This window comes from Osmerus mordax, chromosome 12 (assembly GCF_038355195.1).
Source record: "Osmerus mordax isolate fOsmMor3 chromosome 12, fOsmMor3.pri, whole genome shotgun sequence".
Lineage (NCBI taxonomy): Eukaryota > Metazoa > Chordata > Actinopteri > Osmeriformes > Osmeridae > Osmerus > Osmerus mordax.
The window spans coordinates 9094043-9101407 of NC_090061.1; positions in this window are offsets into that span (position 1 = coordinate 9094043).

A 7365-nucleotide genomic window follows, 5' to 3' on the forward strand; every position below is an offset into this window, starting at 1 on the left:
TGAGGAAACTTTATTCAGTTGCATCCTTATTTCTGTTAATAGTTTTGTTTTATTTCATTTATTTTCACTCGAATTTAAAGTTCATTTTCCGTAGGTTAGGCTACATGATGGTTCATAAGTATGGTAAGTCAGAACATCATTTGACATACTTGTTTATTTAATTTTTAACATGGTTTGCTCTCTAGCCCTCTATTTTACTATGTGAACTATTCAGCCTCGGGTGGAAAGTCGAAGGCAACAGACGCATTTTAAATCGCGACTGAGTAGACTAGCCGAAGCTAGAACTGTGTGAGTGCATTTCTACAGTAAAGTATCTGGGGAAGCAGGAAGCATTTTTATTTCATATGACGATATAGAATCACGTGGCGAATAAAGTTATTCGCTGCACCTATTATACATCATAAGAAGTAGACTAGCTAACGTTCATTTTTGAACTAGGCTGACGCATCGCAAGGCTGCGTTAATCACACTGTAACTCCACAACTGGCTCAGCAGCACAGCTGTGTGTAAGAGTAACCTATAGTAGCCTGGCCTACTATAATGTCCTCGCCAATAGCAGCATTGACAGTTATTCTCGAATCGAAAGGGCAAAATCTAACTGCAAATGTAATCCTTCAAGTCCTCGTCAAGAACATTGGACCATGGCAATGACCATGGTTTATGTTTGAACTTCATAATTGTGTGTTATTTTCAACCTTTGTGCACGTTTTACATCATTTTAGACTAAAATGAAAAACCTTGTCCGTGGTTTAATGACTAAAACCTAAGACAATTGACGATATTGCCATTATAAGTATCTAAAATCCTTCACCACTAATATTGCCTAAAACTTATGCACTGTAAAGAAGTGAAACAGAGAAGTTCTACATGATGTTGTCAATGTTGTGTTGTCAGACACAGAGAGGGCTGTTGAGCTATTGAGGCAGTACCAGGACAGTCTGACTAGCCCAGAGGAGCAGGCCCTGAAGACCAGCGTGGGGAAAGTCTCTGCCATCTTTGGGAGCCAGCTTTTTCAAGCCCTGCTAGGTAAGACATGGTAAACATGGAGTGCTTTGATTTTAGACTACTTCTTCATTAACACCCTTCATCGCAACTGTCAGAAATAACATGCAGTTCCCTTTTCTATGGTCCAGTCCAGAAGTAATTATAACTCTATATGTATATAACTGATTTGCGTCCAGAGCTATCCCAGAGCTGGTTTCACTTCCCACTCAGTAAAACTAGGATTAAAATGAGTAGGCCCTACACCTATCAGAGTTGTGAAGCCTTCTCTCTATTGCCTCCTTACATGTCCACAAACAGATTCCTATAGTTTTCTAGTCTTTTTAAGTAAACATGCAATGTACACTGAGAGTAGTGCTGGTGTGTTTGTGTAGGCTTGTTATTGCCTCTAGTTAGGTCCACAGGATGTAGACAAGGGCAGGTTATATTAATTTGCGTGGGAAGTTAACTGAGCCTAAATGTTTCTCAATTTAGTCCCATGAAAGAGGTCTTTCAGCTCGACTCACAAAGGTTTGCTGTATACCCCCTTCTTTCCTATGTAATGAAATCCTATTAAACATGGCCACCTCAACACAATCTTTTTATTGGATGGCTGCTTCTCTAAACCACTTAGAGAGCCGAAGTTTTGTTCTGTGAAGTTTAAACTTCTTAGCTCATAAATAGAATGTGCTTCGTTGAACTTGTACAGTATGTCAGTTTTGACTTGTAGATACACCGTGTGTCAGCCTGTCCAAATACTGTGTGGATCATCAACAGATAGACAGATTTGTTTTTCTCTAGGTTGGCTAAGATAGAATGTTAGTGTGAGAGATGTAGTATTACAGCATATTAGTCACTAACAGGACATGACGCTGATCAGTCCCAGATTCGCTTGCGCTATATCATGAGCGTAGGCCTGCATGACGTAACTTCACATACTTGTCGGAGACTTAAAGGCAGAGTGACGAACCAAACTCGTACTCGTAAACATCCCTCGATACCTCCACTACTCCGGAGGAGCACCTGTGCAAATTAAACTTCTATCTTTCTTTCTAACATTGCGAAGGAATTTAACAAATGCTTGAGTGGTCCTCCTAATTGCCATGGCTGGCTCTGCCCTAATGACGCCCGCCTGTGGGCCTGCTGCTGTTCCAGGGCTGGAGAGCTGTGGAGGAGCAGAGCAGCCCCAGCCTACAGACCCTGCTCTGGAGCTCTGATGGGGGGATGGGTCATCTGGATGTGTGGTGGTGGTGGGGGGGCGGGGGGGCTGCCCTGTCCTCCCTCATCATCTGCCTCTGACCTGGGCTAACACACTCACACTTGACGGTGATGATAACACTGGTGATAATGATGATGATAATGATGGCACAGTGCTTCTCGCATCAAACTGTGTCTGATTTGCCTATAAAGAAAGTAATCTGTTACATTTATAGCGTTTTCAAAATCGATAATAGCAGGTTCAATGGCAAACTGAGGAAACATGTATCTCCATGTTATATTCTCACTTAGTAGGGATAACATTTTCATCAGCCTGTAATGTGTTGAGCATTGTCTTATCAGTTGTAGTCAGCTATTAAAGAACACAGGCCTCCAAGGGAAACACAACAGTCCAGGCTGCACAGAGACAGGGATTTGGATTCCAAATCAGGATTCCAAACATTCCTCAGGATTCAGAGCAGGAATGTGCAGTGGCTGAGAGCTGGAGGTAGGGAGGAGTATAAACAGCTCATGGCTGCCTTGCCATGCTAGTCCAGCTGGCCTCCTCCCCTCGCCTGCCTGGCTGGCTGGCTGATCTGAGATCAGCCTGGGGATACTGTAAAGCAGAGGACATAGGCCCCTGCTGTCTGTGTGTGTGTTTCTCTGTGTGTGTGTGTCTCAGGTAGGGATCTAAACAGGGTCAAACTAGGCTGGGCTCTCTAACCCTTACATGTGGTTCTCATTACACTGGACACAGCGGAGGCACAGCATGTTTACAGAGCTAACAGGATCATGGTGCAATTTAAACATTAATCATCAGTCTCTTTGGTTTGTTTACTTTCACAGGCTCTGGGTCATATACACTGGGTTTGGTGTTGCTACTATCATCATTACTGTCAGTACTGTTTAGTATGTAAAGAGAAAGATTCAGTTACTTGGCCTTTCATTACTACTTGATTAGGACATTTATAGTTATTGTTAATTATGTACTTTTACAATGGGGTAATTACTGTATGTAAATATTTAACTGAAGATGTATTCTTAGATTTACCTCAGAATTACAAGGTTTGATTGTGTTTACAGGATCTGCATGTGGTTTAGTGGTTAAAATAGGACAAAAAAAATTACTTCATAGTCTTCTACAGTGTGAAGTAATGTCCCGGGCCTGCAATGCAGTGTGGGAAGTTGAAGCCCAGAGCACTTGATTGGACGTCTGCGTGGTTGCACAATCACGGACAAAGGTTGCCTTAACTGCGGACTCATCCCTTTGTTCCCCAACTTGCAAACATGCAGGATGAGGAGCTGAGAGAGTGAGGGGGTGGCAGAGCGTTCTGGCACACATACACACACACATACACACACAAACACACACAGACAGCACACAACACACGTACACACATACATTCCCACAACTCCCAAAGTAGCATGACAGAAGATTATTTCAGCTATGGAATTGGGTTGGGGGGGAGGGGTCAGAGCTATCCCCCCAACCCCTTTAATTGTGACCCAATTTCTGCTGAATGTTTGATTCCAACGAGCAGTGTGTCATCATTGAAAGCACTCAGGGGCACATTCTTTTTTGGGGCTGATTCACCAAGGCAGCAAGGGGAGCAATGATTCCAATTCACTTGAATATCTTCACGACAAATGGAGAAAGACAATACACCCTCACCCACACAGACATATACACACACATGCACACACATTCAGAGCCAGTGTGACTGTGCTTGATCCTGCTGTGTGCATAGGAGAGAGGCCAGAGCTGTGGAAAGTCCCAGCTCCCAGGACTGCGATACAGAGAGAGGCCTGACTATGGTCACTCACACTGGGAGCAGCTCCGTTAAGAGATCTGGGAAAGACGTAACCAGAAAAGTCTTCTTCCCTAGTAGAAAACAGGGTTCGTGTTTTTGTTCCACAGTCAGGAATGCATGTGGTCTTTGAGGGTTGAAATAGCTTTGGAACAGCTTTTGGAAACTTGAAGGGTTGGGGAAAAAGTTTGGATTTAGAGCTTTTGATTTGACAAAGATTTTTTAAGGTACATTTTTGGGCATTTTTGCTCGAGACGATAGTATGTAGAGGGACAGGAAATGTAGGGGAGAGAGAGAGGGGAGGCATGCAGAACATTGCTCAGGTTGGAATCGAACCAGAGTGAGTGGTACACACCCTACCTGGTGAGCCACCTTCTATTCACCCCTTTACTAAGATTTTTATGCAAATAATGGCAATGTGCTGTCTTCTCCCTATAGCTACAGGTCACCTGATTTACAGTTGATTTGCTGGAACACAACACTCCCATGAAAACTGTTGTGTAAAAATGTGATGATACCACAAGGCAGTTTGAGTACTTGGGGAATGCCACGTTGAATGCCCTTTTATATTTTCGATGGCTAAAATGAGTACCTGTACTTGTGTGTGTGCTCACATTCACTCTTCAACCTGCTGGGCAGCTAAATCCTCTTCCCACACATGGCTCTACTCCTCCACACTCAGACACTTTTCTGCACAGGGATGAGTCACAAGGCCCATTCTTTCACTTTTGTTCCAACTGCCGCACACTGTTGGGATACACAAACCCCCACCACACACACCGAAACACAGACACACGCTCACCCCAGCAGTTAAACTTTCAGTTACATTGGGAACATCAGTGCATTCTGTATCGTGTTTATCAAGCTCAAAACAACATATTTGTACACATAGCTCATTTCTTATCCAAGTTCAGATAGTCCTGACATTGAACTTGGAAAAAGTTGTAGCACTTCATGAGCCTTGGATGAGAACAGCGACCTCTTTATGTCAGCAGTGCAGCATGGGGCTCTGTGAGGGACTGTGACATCAGCAACATTGTCCCCCTGCATTCTCGTCAACAGGCAGTCACTCAATCGGTGACCACAGGAAAGGGGCAGGGGCCAGTGACCCACTGGGGGGGGGGGGGGGGGGGGTTGTGTTGAAAGCACTGTTTAAGAAACTTCATTAGGTTAACATTGGGAGGACGATAAACAGAGGGTAATGGGCATAAAGTAATGGTATGTGGGAGGGGATGAGTGTGTCTGTGGCAGTTTGGGGTTGGCAGAAAGAAGCCTGAAGGGTTGGACTGGGTGGCCTGTTTGGGAGAAGAGCATGGCCTAGGGGTGGTGTACTGAGAGAGGTGCACACACGCTGCACCCACAGCCTGCAAGTCGACAAGTCATTCAGAGGGGTCTACGGACATTGCACAACACAAACTGATGGATTTCAACTGAAGTCAGAACACATGGCTAGTTGAAACATACCCAAGAATGAAACTGACAAGGTTCTTTTTATTGATAATTGTATTGTTTGTACACAGACATTCAAGAATGTTACGAGGTGACCTTGCAGCTCAACACAGCTGAGAGCGATGTGAAGGAGGACAGCAGTGAAGACACCTGGGAGGTAAAACCAACATGAACATCTTCAGTTTATTATGGAAACTATACACTCAGTGATACTCTGTGTTGATCAGCTAGCTGTGCTTAGTCAATATTGGTATGCACTACGCCCAAGATTACACAACACACACATCTAGCCTCATGACCTCAGTCCATTCACTCCCACAGACCATGACTCCATGCCACTTAGGCAGAGAGGAAGAACGTGTGTGTGTGAGAGAGAGAGAGAGAGACGGAGATAGCGAGAGCAATTGGAAGGGGAGTGTCCGGAGAGCGAAAGTTAGAGTGAGAGATATGCTATGCAGGGGAGAGAAAGAGAGAGAGGAAAAGAAGCCAGACACCGCTGCATTAGTCACTCGAGTGTTGGCGACACCACGTGCTCATCAGTGGGTCGCTATGACGATGCCACCCGGGCCTTTCATTACAAGTGTCCTCAAGTCACATGCTCTCTCAGGGAAAAGGATCACTTGAGAGTTCAAATGGGGGGGGGGGGGGGGGGGGGGTGCATGTGTGCGTGCGTGCTTGAGAATCCTCCCCACATCCTTTATAGTGAGGCAAATCACCGCGGACGACAGGGTCGTCTCATAGACATTGAGTTCGGAAGTGAGGAAATGCTGTGATGATACCTGGTCATGTACAGTACTGCAGGCACCTGTCAGTGGATGGAGTGCCTGTTTATCTGCTTAAGCCAGGACCATGTCATTGCTGCCATAATGGCTCTTGAACGGGCTGTGATGCCTAAACTCATAGCAACTGCATGATTATACTGCCTCATAACTTTTCTCAAGCCAAGCCAAGAGGCTAATGAAATTGATCCCTGGCTGATTTCTATGGGCCATTTAGTGAATACTCTTTGGTCTGGTTTTAGCACTGGGATTAGAAAAGTACTACCTTCAAAGTGGCGTGTGTGTCTGTGTGTGTCTGTGTGTGTCTGTGTGTGTCTGTGCATGCGTGCTTGCGTGTGTGTGTTTCCACAACCGCCATCTCAGCTGTTTTAAGTGAAGAGGTTTTTAATGTAAAGTGATAGCTCATAAATCAATCGACACTGTCTGATGGAACACTCTCTTACCTGACATGTTCCTCTAGCCAAAAGTAGTTTTTATATCCTGTCATGATTGAACAGCCCCTTCCCCCTCAAACAATCATGTAATGGCAGTATGTTTTAATATTTTTTTTATTTATGTGCTAAGTCTGTACAGCATCACGTAAAAGGCAATGTGCAATCAACATGTCAGTAATCACTTACTGGATTGAACTCATTGACGTGTTCATGTAGAAGATTGTGTGGCACAACTCAAGGCTGTCACTTGTTCATCCTGAGTTTAGTGTGAGGGGCAAGACAGGAGCCATGCCTGGAGAGGAACCTGAATATCAGAGTAGTCCGAAAGAAATTGACAGACTGTGTTAATGAGCTACTAGATTCTCAGTTATCCATATCAATGTATATCATCACCCATTCCCTCATCCCAGAAGTGGTTAACATGTTAGAGTAGCTATTCCCCCCGATCGCTCCCCTCCCACCACTCCTCTGATCCACCCTGTGGGAAGTTAATTCAGCCCACACATGCTCTCTCCTCTATCCCAGCACTATTACTGTACTTCTGGTTCCCAGCCCCAGCCCTCCAGAGGCCAGCCCCAGCCCTTCAGAGGCCAGCCCCAGCCCTCCAGAGGCCAGCCCCAGACCTCCAGAGGCCAGCCCCAGCCCTCCAGAGGCCAGCCCCAGCCCTTCAGAGGCAAGCCCCAGCCCTTCAGAGGCCAGCCCCAGCCCTTCAGAGGC